This window comes from Nerophis ophidion, linkage group LG20, assembly GCF_033978795.1.
Source record: "Nerophis ophidion isolate RoL-2023_Sa linkage group LG20, RoL_Noph_v1.0, whole genome shotgun sequence".
NCBI lineage: Eukaryota > Metazoa > Chordata > Actinopteri > Syngnathiformes > Syngnathidae > Nerophis > Nerophis ophidion.
The window spans coordinates 47,506,302-47,521,902 of record NC_084630.1 but is presented as its reverse complement, the minus strand read 5'-3'; the positions used below and the strand labels follow the sequence as shown (position 1 = coordinate 47,521,902).

The following is a 15,601-nucleotide window of genomic DNA, read 5'->3' as shown; positions in this document are numbered from 1 at the left end:
ATGGGCTTGCCTCTTTGTGATGTTAAGTTCCTGTTATAAGCTGTTTTACAGTATTTGCCTCAATCATTTATTTTGAAGGCGCTAAGAGCGGAAGTGGTGAGAGGTTGAGCGGAGCGGAGGTTTTTGAAAGAAAGTAAATAAAGTGGTCCTCGTGTAAAACTGGAGCCTCCCTCGGTGTTTGTTATTTTGTACTTTTATACAGTATAGGCGACATATATAAACATCTCCGCTCCACTCATCGTGTCACCACTTCCGCTCTTAGGGCCTTCAAAGTAAGAGCTCAAGGCATATAATGTATAACAGCTTTTACCAGGAACTTCAATCATCCATCCATTTTCTACCACTCATTCCCTTTGGGGTCGCGTGGGGCGCTGGTGCCTATCTCAGCTACAATCGGGCAGAAGGCGGGATACACCCTGGACAAGTGGCCACCTCATCACTTAACATCAGAAAATGAAAGAGGCTCCGCCCCCTTCCTTCTTTCTTTGTGGCCACGCCCACTTTGGTCACGTTGACATTGATAAGGTGTCTTCATGAAGTTGATCTTCATCTCAGGACAAAAGTAAAGACTTCAAGTACTGCATCATCTCTTCCTTTACTAGTACTTGACAAAGTCACTTGGAAGTAGGAGTACATCAAAGTACAACACAAGTACCTTGCTGAAAATAACACTCATTATTAAATTGCACTACATTCACCTATTTGTTACCTAATGTTAATGTACAACATGTAAATTAAACGTACATTCTCTTTTCATTTCATAATATCAACATTTATTTACATTCTGTTTATTACTTTTGTTTTTTATTCTTTGAAACGAAGCATTGATTGATGTATTATTCTCAACATGCATACATAAATATTACATGGCTGTTTAGCTCGGTTGGTAGAGCGGCCGTGCCAGCAACTTGAGGGTTGTGGGTTTGATCCCCGCTTCCACCATCCTAGTCACTACCGTTGTGTCCTTGGGCAAGACACTTGACCCACCTGCTCCCAGTGCCACCCACACTGCTTTCAATGTAAAAATGAGGTATTGGCTTTCACTATGTAAAGCGCTTTGAATCACTAGAGAAAAAGCACTATATAAATATAATTCACTTCACTTTTATTGTACACAGTAGTCATTTTCTAGGGAAAGCAGGTGCCTTGCCCAAAGACACATCGGCAGTGACTCGGATGGCAGAAGCGGGGATGGAACCCCTCGAGTTGCTCCACCACCTGAGCCACACTATGACTTTCCCCATTAGCATAGTATTACTGCTATTATTCCTAGTATTACTATTCAAATGTGTTTTTTCTTCAATCTTCATCTTGGGAGTTCTTGTCCTGCAGTGAAAATGTAAAGAAAAAGCAACAACAAAATTCCATCTTGTTTATTTGTCAACCAAAGCAAATAAAAAAAAGTTATTCTTGTTGGTGTAAGAATAAAAAGAAGACTTTTTAAAACATTTTTTTAAACTAAAAACAGTTCAAAACTTATTTTATTTAGGAGACAAAAGTGCTGACTGGACAACTTTGGTGTTGTTAGAACCATAAAAAAGTAGAAGACTGACATTCTTTACAGCAGGGGTGTCCAAAGTTGCTTAGCGGCCCGCCACACATTCTGGAGATGCTATTTCAAAAATCCCCCAAAAACATTAAAAAAAAAATGGAATGAGGTGAAATCTCACCAGAAAAAGTTGCAATGTTGACACAAAGCTGTCAAGCAGGCTGTTTTTAAAAAAAAATGTTTCTTCCATTGCTAAAACAAAATCAATGTTATAATCTATTATTTTCAAGGCTCCAATTACTTAAAAAACTTTACTTTAAAATGTTTTATGTGCAAACAATATTGCATATATTGTGTGGTTGCCATATAAAAACATCAAAGTTTTATTTATAAAAGAAAATAGTTTCAACGTAAAATTGACAGATATATGTTGACCATTGACTGAAGAACAATAAAAAACTTGAATATCTGAAGGTGATCTCGTAACTTAAGTGTTGAAAGTTCAAAAATATATACAATAAAAATGTATCACTTTATAAGTGGGGCACCTTTTGGATCCCAAAGATATTTAGTGGGATTTTATTTCTCTTTACACTGTGATTACTCCCAAAAAATAATAGTGAATTAAAATCAATGGTGTCCTGCATTATTGATATTTTATGGTTGTAATTACTCAAGTCTTAGAGAAGATTTCTTGTTGTTATGATTGGGTAATACATTCAATGATTGCTAACATTAGCAGCTAAATTTGCTAAAGCGCTACCAAGAAAATAACACTGTATCCCCCTCTGATCCCCACAATTTACCCCTCTGTCTTCCTTTTTTTCCTCTTTCTATCCCCTGCTGCTCCAGCCCGGCTGCACAAAATGATAATATAAATAAATTGAATAAAGTCAAATTTAAATAAGGCAAAAAGAGAAGTATCCTACACTTCTCTTCTGTAAAGTAAATGTGAACAGCTGATATGGGCATCGACATCAACTATGTGATTTGCCTGAGAAGCTGGATAGGACAAAAAAATATATATATATATAAAATAAAATCAAAAATGAAATAGCACTGCATATAAAGTTTTATTTTTGCTTCGTGCTATGTATAAACAAACTATGATGGATTACGTTTATGAAATCAATGAACGACTGCAGAAAAAATGGAATTACATTTCTGCATGCAACAAAACGTTTTTAACTCCAAAAAAGACGTCAGGTTGAAGGTTAAGTAAAATACTTAATGTCTATTTAAGGCTTCCTTGTAGTAATGAAAAAACACAAGGCCCAACTTAAATGATCTACTGGCAGAGAACCAAAAATGCCGTCCTCTCTCTCTGTGTCGTCATCTTTTTACTGGCGCCGTGCATCAGCTGCCAACCTAGATGATAAAATGTCTATTTCGCTGAACAATTAAAAAATGGGAATATATGCAAAAGTATAGGAAATTCAAATATTTATCATACGTGGTCAATGTGAATTTTGCTCCTGAACCGCAGCGCCCAGCGTCTCCACATAGGGGCAGTATGACGTCACCTTTATCTTCACACAGGATTGTAAACTCATCTGTGAGGCCTGTGCCATCTTTGTTTTTAATAAAGTTCATGTTGGAGAACACCTGCTCACATGCATATGTTTGTTTTTAATAAAGTTCATGTTGGAGAACACCTGCTCACATGCATATGTTTGTTTTTAATAAAGTTCATGTTGGAGAACACCTGCTCACATGCATATGTTTGTTTTTAATAAAGTTCATGTTGGAGAACACCTGCTGACATGCATATGTTTGTTTTTAATAAAGTTCATGTTGGAGAACACCTGGTCACATGCATATGTTTGTTTTTAATAAAGTTCATGTTGGAGAACACCTGCTCACATGCATATGTTTGTTTTTAATAAAGTTCATGTTGGAGAACACCTGCTGACATGCATATGTTTGTTTTTAATAAAGTTCATGTTGGAGAACACCTGCTCACATGCATATGTTTGTTTTTAATAAAGTTCATGTTGGAGAACACCTGCTCACATGCATATGTTTGTTTTTAATAAAGTTCATGTTGGAGAACACCTGCTCACATGCATATGTTTGTTTTTAATAAAGTTCATGTTGGAGAACACCTGCTCACATGCATATGTTTGTTTTTAATAAAGTTCATGTTGGAGAACACCTGCTGACATGCATATGTTTGTTTTTAATAAAGTTCATGTTGGAGAACACCTGCTCACATGCATATGTGGATCCAAAGAAGGACAGAACTCCAAGTGCATACTTTTTCATGTTCACAAAAAATTGAGGGATAGCGTTCCAAGTTTTGAACACAAGTTAGTCTGGCTTGGGGAGGTTTTCAATATCACACTATTTGTGATTCTGAGCAAGAACGGCCTTCTGGCGTGAAACATCTTCAAGGCGTGCTGTCAGGTGCTTTAACTTGGACACCCACATGTCCTACCAGCTGGACACCCACATGTCACCGTCCTGGCGGCCGTGGGCGTGTCCTGAGGTTTGACGAGCTGAGCTGGCCGTGACAAGCTGAGCCGCATCAGAGACATCAAAGAGCCGGCGGTTGGGGACTCCTGGTCTACGAGTTGTTCCTAAAGATCACTTGCAATGTCACATATACGTCTCGCAACTGTGGGACAGCTTTTAATTTTGCTGCGCTTGTCTGGTCAAGCATGACTGACACCATGTTTATTGCAGCGGGGACAATCAGCTGCTCAGCAAATGGGTCTGCTTTTTTTGCATTGAGCAATTCTGTATGCAACTTTGTATCAAGCCAATTTATCCATTTTGTGTAATTGTGGTCCACACATTAGCCTGCTAACCATCCGCGCTAAAGAGTGTTCCGCTTAGCCCCGCCCCCATTAGTTACTGTTGCGTCTGTCAAACTTTCGCTTCTACCTGGAAATTTAAAGCCTACAGGAAAAATAAGTAATTTACATTAATTTATGTATCGGATTTCACAGACAGAATCACAAAGTGATTTACAGTTTGTATAGAAAATGGGGTTGTAAAAAAAAAAAAAATCTAAGAATTATTAAAAAAAAAAAAAAGTGAAAGTGAAATTTCCTCGCGCCCCACCTGTCATGTCTCTATGCCCCACCTGTCGTGTCTCTATTCCCCACCAGTGGGGGGCGCCCCACCTGTCGTGTCTCTATTCCCGACCCGTCGTGTCTCTATTCCCCACCCGTCGTGTCTCTATTCCCCACCAGTGGGGGGCGCCCCACCTGTCGTGTCTCTATTCCCCACCCGTCGTGTCTCTATTCCCCACCCGTCGTGTCTCTATTCCCCACCCGTCGTGTCTCTATTCCCCACCCGTCGTGTCTCTATTCCCCACCCGTCGTGTCTCTATTCCCCACCCGTCATGTCTCTATTCCCCACCTGTCATGTCTCTATTCCCCACCTGTCATGTCTCTATTCCCCACCTGTCATGTCTCTATTCCCCACCACACTTTGAGAAACACTGCCTTATTGGATGGTCACTCACCCGGGGACACGGACATTTCCGGTGCGGAGAATGCCCTGGATGTCCTCGTACTCCAGTGACCTGAAAAAACACCAAAACAATACCACAATACTTACCTTTATCACATGGTCACTGACCTGGTGACACGGACGTTTCCGGCGCAGGGAGTGCCCCGGATGTCCTTGTACTCCAACCACCTGAATAAATACCAAGAAAATACCAAAATATTAAAAATCTCCTAAAAAAAATCAAAAAACCTAAAAAAAAAAAAACAAAAAAAAAATATATAAAAACTTTGGAAAAAATACCCAAAAACTTTTTGGACTTGTTCGAACTCCATTCGGAGTCACATGTACCTTTTTTCTCGGCTTAGTTTATTGTGCAATTAATAGTGAATTTTCTCTATTTTTTTTAATTATTTTTGCATGTTTATTTGTATTTTATTTATTTATTCTCTATAATAATAAAATTCAACATATACCTGGTTAAAGCTGTCATTGGGGGCCATCTATTGCTGGAGTGGTGATTCTAGCTGAGCAGTTTGGATTTCTAAAAACTTTTGTGTTAATAATTTTCGCCAGCTAGACTCCACCTTACTCCCAGCAGCCAATCAGCCTCATTCGACAGCCAAACACCGAACAAGCAACATCGCTTCGAATGCCCACTAGCCGACTTTTTCATTTTACATTTTCCATTCAGTCAAGTCTTCGCCTGAAGAAGGTACATTCGTACCGAAATGTTGCAACATATAAGACTTGCAATTTATTAGTTTTTTACCTTTTTACTTCTTTCTCTACCCTTCCTCCTTTGTTTTTTGCCGTGCGGAACTTCTCCCACGAGGCGGAAAGTCCGTCGACGATTCGCTCATTTACGTTCAGTTTATACGCCTTAATTATTTAATTTCATTTATTTAACTCCTTACCTTGGAGTCTTTTATCGTTCTTCACAGAACCGCCCTTAGTTGTTTATTTTCTTTATATTCTTTTTTTCTTCGAAGAAGCCTGTCTTCTTCTTCTGTGGGTTTTTTTTCGAGACATCCGGTTTGGGCGGATGTGACGTCACCCGTGACCGAAGCGCGCCGGTGTCTTTCCATTTTATTTCTTTCCTATCAATTTATTTTTTCTTTCTACCCACTTACCTGCATTCCTACTTTATTTTTACACAAAATCCTTATTTTATATTCAATTACACTGCCGGTTGTCGCAAAATGGCGGCGTGGGAAGACGAGGAATGGGTCCTTGTGCGTCCTCGCGGACGTAAACAACAATCGCGGCGCGAGATGACCCCGCCCCCTCGTCCTCCACCACAAAACGGCCGCTATGATGACCAAAATACCCATTTTGCGGACCGTTTTCAACAACCTCCCCGCAGGAGCTACGCGGAGGTGCTGCGTGGCTATCCTGCTGAGGAGGAGGACGAGCGGGTGCACCTCCGCCGCGACACACGTCGCCATGACAACCAAACGCATGAGAGACGTGACGCACATCGCCATGACTACCCCACACGTGACGCACGTCGCCGTGACTATCCCACACGTGACGCACGTCGCCAGGGCAACGTCTCACGTGACAGGAGTGATAGCGGCCGGCGTGTCAGACCTTACGGTGCCCCACGGTGGCGAAATCCCCGCAGTACACACCAAAATCAAAATAATAAAAACATTTTTTTCAGAGGCTCTAAACCTCAATATTTTCAGCATCCTGCACAACATCAGCCCCCCAAAAAACAGGGTAAATTTCCAACCCGCCTACCATGAGCCTCCCAATCCCAGGAGGACGTATAGGGCTGACAAACCTGGATTTAGACAGGGTCATCGCCCCAACATTACCCGGATTGTCAACACAAACCGTCCCAACATTACCCGGAATGTCAACACAAACCGCCCCAACATTACTAGGAATGTCAACACAAACCGCCCCAACATTACCAGGAATGTCAACACAAACCGCCCCAACATTACCAGGAATGTCAACACAAACCGCCCCAACATTACCAGGAATGTCGACACAAACCGCCCCAACATTACCAGGAATGTCGACACAAACCGCTCCAACATTACCAGGAATGTCAACACAAACCGCTCCAACATTACCAGGAATGTCAACACAAACCGCCCCTCCATGGAAATTCCTCCTGAAAATCAGGATGTTGATTTTAGCCTTAAAGCTAAAATTATTTACAATATTATTAAAATTATACACCACCAAAACAATGTGAGTAGAGACATCCAACCACAAACAATAACAAACATGGAACTTACCTTAACGACCGGAATCAGGCCAGCGGTCACCAACCCGGACACAGAAGCCCTAATTAAAGATAATGCACATAATTGGGCACAAAAAACAGTGCAAATTCTTAGGGAACATTATAAAAAAGCACTCCAAACTGAAGTGAATAAATTGAGTGCTTTTAGTGGCCAAAACTGGAAAGACCCATTCCAGGTGGCCTCGGCGTGGGCCAAGGCACACCTGGGACGCAGATTGACCACCGAGACACTGTGGCTGGCCGAGGGTCTGGTGATCGCGATCTGTGTGAACGTTTGTGTTGTAGACGAGGTGGGGAGTCCTGCGCGATCTCAGCAGACGGGGTCACTGGGCGACTCGGACTTGACCGACACCCGGGTTGTGATGGAGGTGGTACACCCCTCGCTGCCCCTGCAGGTTCCGACCCTGCACGCTCCTACGCGCACCACGGTATCCACCATGACCGACCCTGTGGTCAGAGATTGGTCCCCTGTAGTGGAACGGGTTCCGGGTCCTAGGGGACAGGTCACCCCGGTCCCCTTCCCGGTTTTGTCGCCTTCCTCTCTGGCTGCGGCACCATCTAGGCCCCAGAGAGCGACATGACCCCAGGAGCCATGTAGCAGTCCTCCCAACTACTCCATTGTTGAGGCTCCCCTGGTCCCGCCACCCAGGCCGCCTTTGCGTGTCGAGACCGAGGTCGGGGTCCCTCCTGCGGTCTCCGAGGCGCCACCGCTACCTGGGGAACAAAACACATCAGTTCTAGTCCATGTGGCGGACAATGTACAGGGGACTCCTGGCCAGCCAGACACTTCCCACTACTTACCTGAGCAGCCGGCATCATCCCCTGAGAGGCCTCCAGGGTGATCCCAACTGCCCCCTGACACGCCGCCTAGTTGGTCCCAACTTGGTTCTGGCCAACCGGGACCACCCTCGCCGACATCCTCTCTCCTGGACGCGCTCCTCCCGGACGCGCCTCTTCCGGACGTACCCCTCGTGGACACTCCTCCTCCACGCACGCCGGTTCCGGAAGCGGGTCCCAATTTTTTGCCGGAATCCGGAAAGGGCCTAGAACTGTCACTTCGGCCTCTCAGCCGATAAAGGACACCGACACAACACATTTAACCACACCAATGAGTCCGCGCAGGGGACCTACCAGGCACATTAGCACGACTCGCAAGTTGGTGGATTGGCACCTGTCTGTCGACAAGAAGGTCCTGGTGATTGGTGATTAACATCAGTCGCCTGCCATCTGTCCGTCTCCAGGACCTTCAGATGGACAGCTACCCAGGGGCCAACTTTCGGCATGCAGAGGCCATCCTGGAAAAAACTAAAATTAGTGTTGAGGTGGAAATGGTTGTTTTATCTTTCGGCATCAATAATAAGGAACTAAACCCTAAGGCCACCACTTTCAAGCAGATCCAAAGGGCCCTCAAGGTGGCCAAAACGGTCTTCCCTAACGCCGAAATTTCCATCCCCCTCATCAATTTCTCGGAAGCCCTGCCCGAGGAACACAAAAACAACCTCCACAAAATAAACACGTACATTCAGAAAAATTACCACTTCATCCCGGCACTCGCAAGTGATGAGTTCGCTACGGGGAGGGACAACCTTCACCGAGGAGACTGCCAAGAACATGCTGAAGCACTGGCTTCAGCATTTAAACTTGGCATCCCCAAAAACCCGACCTGTCGGGGGGGGGAAACAAACACAAACAACAACAATACCACAAACAACAACATTGTAAATTTATCTAAACACTTCATACTCACCTCCTCGCAGCGCTCCCTCCTCGACAAAGGCCTCAGTCCCAATTGGGACCACCAGGTCAAATTGGACCTGCAGGAATACCTTCGGAGTGTCAAAATAGCAGTGTTTTATGAAAAACAAGGGTCCCTCGGACCGAGACCTTTCACTCCCAGGTCCGAATGGGAGCCATCACCGGGCCTGCTACATCCGGAGGTCCACATGTTGGTCCTGGCTGATGAGCACCCATAGCTCCTATTGGGTGTCGCCCTTGCGGTCGCACCCAACCTCACGCGGGACGAGACTGAGGCGCTCCGTAGCCTTCAAAACAACAAAAACATAGTTATCAAGCCGGCGGACAAGGGCAGCGCGGTTGTGATTTTGGACAGGTCCCAATACATCTGGGAGGGCAATAAACAACTCAATGACACCACATACTATTCCCCGTTGGCCGCACGCATCTACCTGGACACTATCCCGATGGTAGAAAAAATCGTTAATTTATTAAATAAAAGATTTATCAACCACAAACAACATACTTACCTCCTGGGGGAATCGGATCCCCGTCCTCGTAGATTCTATCTGCTCCCCAAGATCCACAAAGAGCCACACAAGTGGAGCCAGCCCCATTTAATACCTCCGGGCAGGCCCATTGTGTCCGACTGCGGGAGCGAAACCTATAGGACGGCGGAATACATAGACTATTATTCAACCCCTCTCTCCATTAAACATCCTAGTTACCTTAAAGACACCTACGATTTCATAGACAAAATAAAAAACAGTCATTCCCCAGGATTCGATTTTCTTTACCATTGATATTGATAGTTTGTACACTAACAGACATATACCAGGGCATCCAAGCCGTTAAGAATATTTTTTATAAATACCGGGATGTTAGCAGGCCAGAGAAGGAACTCCTGCAACTCCTCGAGATCAATCTCAAAAGGAACGATTTTGAGTTTAACGGCAAGTTTTATTTGCAAATCAAGGGCACGGCCATGGGGAAGAAATTTGCCCCAGCGTATGCAAATATCTTCATGGCAGAGTGGGAGACCTCTGCCCTGGCTTCCTGCCCAATCCAGCCCCTATACTACTTCCGATACCTGGATGATATCTGGGGGGTGTGGTCTCACTCCATGGAGGAATTCCAGGTGTTCCTCCACACCCATAACCCTAGCATTACCGTTAAGTCCACCACCAGTCCCACGCCGGTAGATTTCCTGGACACCACCACCTTCAAAGGTCCGGATTTCGCCTCCACACATCACCTGGACATAAAAGTGTTTTTTAAACAGACCGACACCCATGCCCTCCTCTACAAAACCAGCTTCCACCCCCGACACACCTATGCGGGGTTGGTTAAGTCCCAACTCCTGAGGTTCCCCCGGATCTGCACCAGGCGGGAGGACTTTGTGAGGGCTGTGGGAGTCATGTTCGCTGCCCTGAGGAGGAGGGGATACTCGAGGACCTTCCTCAGGGAGCAATACAGGTGCTTCGTGGACCCAAAAGGAACCTGCCCCTGGCGAGTCCATGATCCCCCTCATTACAACCTATTCACCTGCAGCGGTGCAGATTGCCAGCAGAGTGAAAGAGAATTTTAGGACGTTTGTGGAGAAGAGCGGCAGACTACAAAAATATTACTTTGTGTCAGCGTACCGGAAGAACCCCAGCCTAGGCGACTTGCTGATCAGGGCTCGGCTGCCCTCTCTCAGAGAGCCGCCCCCGACCCGGAGCAGCGCTCCCTTGCGGCACATCCCGTGGCTGCTCAACCGCCAGAACGGCAGAGTCTTCCGGCCGTTGCGCAGAGGCGACATACACACAAAAAATTGTGTCTATGTCATCCAATGCCAGCGATACCTATATGTTGGTGAAACGGGAAACTCCATCGCCACCCGTTTTCACCAACATAAACACAATATCGTCCGGCAGAAGAACACCACCACCTACCTCGTGCAGCATTTCATCCGGCACGGGTGCGCTTCTGTCCGGGCGTGCGTGGTGCACACAGACTCCAAATGGAGCGTAGGCCAACGGCGGCACGCCGAACGCCTCTGGATAACCAAGCTGGGTACCAGACATCCGGGGGGCCTAAATGAGGGGTGAGTGCCAGCCCGCTCGGCCATAGACGGACCGTGCGCACCCTTCTTATTTTCTTTTTCTACTCTTTTATCGCCCTTCCCCAACCCCTTATCCTAATCCTAACCGACTCTCTTTTTCATACCTAAACCTACCGTCTCTCTTTTCTTTATACCTAAAACCTACCCGTCTCTCTTTCTCTTTAAATCTAACCCTAACTCCTAACCCCAACCCCAAACCTAACCCGAAGAAGCCTCTCCCTGGTCAATCTATGATCCCTCTTATAACCACCTTCTCACCTGCGGCGGTACAGGTTGCCAGAAGGGTTAAAGAGAACTTCAAGACATTTGTCTAGAAGAATGGTAGACCTAAAGACCACTACCTGGTATCTGCGTACTGCAAAAATCCCAGCCTAAGTGATCTGCTGGTCAGAGCTCGGGTTCCCTCACTGAGAGAGCCGCCCCTGGCTTGCAGCAGCGCTCCCTTGCGGCACATCCCGTGGCTAATTAACCGCCACAGCGGGAAGGTGTTCCGGCCGCTGTGCAGAGGTGACGGGCACACCAGAAATTGTGTATATGTCATCCTCTGCCAGCGATGCCAGACCACGGGCAACACCATCGCCACCCATTTTCACCAGCATAAGCATAATATCGTCCGGCAGAAGAACACCACCACCGACCTTGTGCAGCACTTCATCCGGCACGGGTGGGCTTCTGTCCGGACGTGTGTGGTCCAGAGCAACTCCAAATGGAGTGTCGCCCAACGGAGGCGGGCGGAACGCCTCTGGATAGCAAAACTGGGGACTAGACATGCGGGGGGCCTCAATGAGGCGTAAGTGCGAGCCCGCTGGGCCATAGACGGACCGTGCACACCCTTCTTATTTTCTTTTTTTTTTCCCCCCACTCTTTTATTGCCCTTCCCCAACCCCTTACCCAAACAAACTCTCCTTATTCACTCCTAAAACCTACCCGTCTCTCTTTTCTTTATACCTAAAACCTACCCGTCTCTCCTTCTCTTTAAACCTAACCCTAACTCCTAACCCTAACCCCAACCCCAACCCCAACCCTTACCCTATTCCGACACACGCCGCCATTTTGATGACGCACAACATGAGCAACTCCACACCGCCCCCGAGCGAAACTTTTGGAGAAGTGCACGTCCAGCTCATCAAAATAGACAATTTGTGCCTCCACAATATTATTATGACCAGGAATATTATGGAAATAGATGGCCACAAAGGCGTCCCCGCAATCCTCCCAAACCTAAAAATAAAAACAAAAAGAAACCTAAGAGGCGCCAAGACGCTCCTAGGGAAAAGATGCCCCCTCAGAAGACCAACACCAGCATTGAACTTGATCCTAAAGCTCAATGTTTTTACAACATCATAAAAGTGACTCACCATTCCAACAATGTCACTAAAGAGGAGTTCCCACGGTCCATTGCCAACATGGAGCTGACACTCGCAGCTATGATTAGACCAGCTGTCAACAACCCAGACACGCAGGCTCTCATCGTGGAGAACGCCAAAAGGTGGGCATCTACAACTGTCCGAATCCTCAGAGACCATTACAACAAAATTCTGGAACTTGAATTGGACAAATTAAAAGACTTTATTAGTCAAAATTGGAGAGCCGCCTTCCATACGGCCTCCACATCGGCCAAAAAACATTTGGGGCGCAGACTTTTGGAGGATACTATCCGGCTGGCCGAGGCTCAGATCATCTCGGCCTTCACCGACTTCCATGAGGTGGGGCTTCCTGCCCAACCTCTGCCGCCACCACCACAACAGCCCGCCGTCTTGTTATCAGCGTCCACCAACACGGACCCCGTCGGCCGGGACCGGGCCCCTCATGTGGCACCGACAGGAAATCCTCCTGCAGGAGGTGGTCACCCGGGTCTCGGTGGCCACCAGCACCGACACCACCCGCCCAGATTGGTCTCCTGTGGCACAACGGGAAGCGGGCCCTCCAACACAGGTGACCCCTATCAGCTTCCCCCGCCTGTCACCCGCTCCTGCAGTTGTTCAACTACCCAAGGAGCAGAGAGTGGCACGACACATCGCTCCGTGCAGCAGACCTGCGGACGACACCATCCAGGAGGACCCGCTCAGCCAGCCTCCCCCTGCACGCCGCACACCGCCCCCGCCGAGGACTCCTCCTAGACAGGACACTGTGGTGACCGTGCACAGAGAGGATCAACGACAGGATACCCCTAGCTGGACCGAGGACGTCTTAAACTCACCACAGGAGTCCACCACATCCCTTGAGGCCCTCCTCATCGACCTCCAGGATGAGGAACAGACACGTGTCTCACAGCCCCTGCTTCTGCCCTCATCAAGTCCGGCCACGCCCCCCCGCTGGTCCCAGGTCACCTGGTACACGGATGGGGACACATCACCATACCAGGAAGTACAGCAGCAGTCACCACGGGAGTCCACTTCTGCTGGGGCCCCGCTGGTGGACTACCCAGACTCACCTTCACAGGAGGAGGAGTCGCCCAGACAACGTCATCCAACTCCGCCCTCTCCTCCTCCTCCCCCCCCCCCCCCCCCCCCCTCCCCCTCCCACGCCTGCTGATTGGTCCCGTCTCTTCACCGGACTACCAAAAAAGGTCACAGGTCAGGGGCCTTCGGTCCCAGGTACTCCAACTGTTGCATCTATGTCAGATGGTGTTCCACAGGGAGAGGTTAGTAACCGCACACATTCTTTTAAACCCACTAGACACGCTAACACTATCAGAAAGATGGTGGATTGGGGTCTGTCGGTCAACAAGAGGATCTTGGTGATCGGCGACTCCAATCTCGCCCATCTGCCACCTTTTGACACACCAGACCTCCAAATCGGTAGCTATCCGGGGGCCAATTCCCGCCACGCGGAGGCCATCCTGCTTAAGGCTAAAGTTGCCGTCCAGGTTGATGTGTTGGTGCTTGCGTTTGGGATCAATAATCGTGAGCAAAAAGTTAAGGAGACTACTATTAAGCAGCTCCAAGGTGCACTCAGGGCAGCCGCGGCTAGATTGCCACATGCCCGAGTCATAATCCCCCTGGTGAATTATTCAGCATTATTGCACGTTGATCACAAAAAGAACCTCGAGCAGCTGAATAAGTACATCTGGAACAATCTTGCTCACATCCCGGCCCTCGACAGCCGGGAGTTTGATACCCAAGGGGACCTCATCCATTGGACTGAGGACACGGCTAAGCGTATGCTTCAGCATTGGCTTCGTCATTTAAACTTAAGGTCCCCATAATCCCGACCGCTCGGGGGGGTAATAAGAACGTAGTGAATTTGGCCCAAAACTTTACGCCCACCCCCTCACAGGTCTCCCTCCTTAACAAGGGCCTCAATTTCATCCCTTCTACTAACATCAGTGGTGACTGGCATCATCAAATTAAACTTGACCTCCAGCACTACCATAGACGTGTCAAACTTGCAGTGTACTATGAGAAACAGGACACTCAAGCCCAGACCTTTTACAGCCCGCTCCGACTGGGAGCCCTCACCTGGACTTTTGCCTCTGGAGTTCCAGGCTCTGGTCCAGGCTGATGAGCGTCCATTGCTCGGTTCGGGCTGCGCACCTGCGGTCTCCTGCAATTTGACACGTGATGAAGTTGAAGCCCTTGATAGTCTGAAAAACAACAAACATATTGTGATCAAACCAGCGGATAAGGGGAGTGCTGTTGTCATTTTTGACAGATCACAATATATATGGGAGGGCTCTTGACAGTTGAGTGACACCACTTACTATTCACCACTGTCAGAACCAATTTATCCCCATACCATCCCCATGGTAGAAAAGATTGTTCAGAATCTTCTACTCAAAAAGTTTATTAATGCTAAACAACAACAGTATCTCCTGGGGGAACTGGATCCACGCCCCCGCAGATTTTACATGCTCCCTAAAATCCACAAGGAGCCAGGCAAGTGGAGCAAGCCCCACGAGATCCCTCCGGGCCGGCCCATTGTGTCTGACAGCGGGAGCGAAACGTACAGAACGGCAGAGTTCATCGATCACTATTTAACGCCACTCTCCGTTCTCCACAACAGCTACCTCAGGGATACTTATGATTTTACAGACAAAATTAAGAGTGTGCACATTCCCCCAGATTCAATCTTGTTTACTATTGACATTGACAGCCTGTATACGAACATAGATATTGATGAGGGTATTCAGGCTGTCAAAAACATCTTTTACAAGTACCGGGACGTCAGCAGGCCTGAAAAGGAGCTCCTGCAGCTCCTTGACATTAATTTGAGGAGAAACGATTTTGAGTTCGATGGTCGTTTCTACCTCCAAATTAAGGGCACTGCTATGGGCAAGAAATTTGCTCCGGCGTATGCCAACATATTTATGGCAGAGTGGGAGGCCTCTGCCTTGGCTATCTGCCCAAAACGTCTGCTCCACTATTTTCGGTACCTTGATGACATCTGGGGCGTCTGGACACACTCTAGGGAGGAGTTTGACGTGTTTTTGAACACGCTCAATACTCATAACAAAAACATTACCATTAAGTCGACCATGAGTGACACATCCGTCGACTTTTTGGACACCACAACATTCAAGGGTCCTGACTTTTTAAACAGTCACAATTTGGAC

At 47.2% G+C, this 15,601-nt stretch overlaps 1 long non-coding RNA gene across 1 annotated transcript; it reads right to left on the bottom strand.

The window, feature by feature from the left end:
- Positions 1 to 3,109: 3,109 nt before the first annotated feature.
- Positions 3,110 to 11,951, bottom strand: LOC133539240 (uncharacterized). Its single transcript, XR_009803218.1, has 5 exons — positions 10,275 to 11,951; positions 8,010 to 10,197; positions 5,863 to 7,922; positions 4,962 to 5,137; positions 3,110 to 4,068 (listed from the first exon to the last, which is right to left on the bottom strand). It is a non-coding gene; the product is annotated as an uncharacterized LOC133539240 (long non-coding RNA).
- Between the last annotated feature and the right edge of the window lie 3,650 nt (positions 11,952 to 15,601).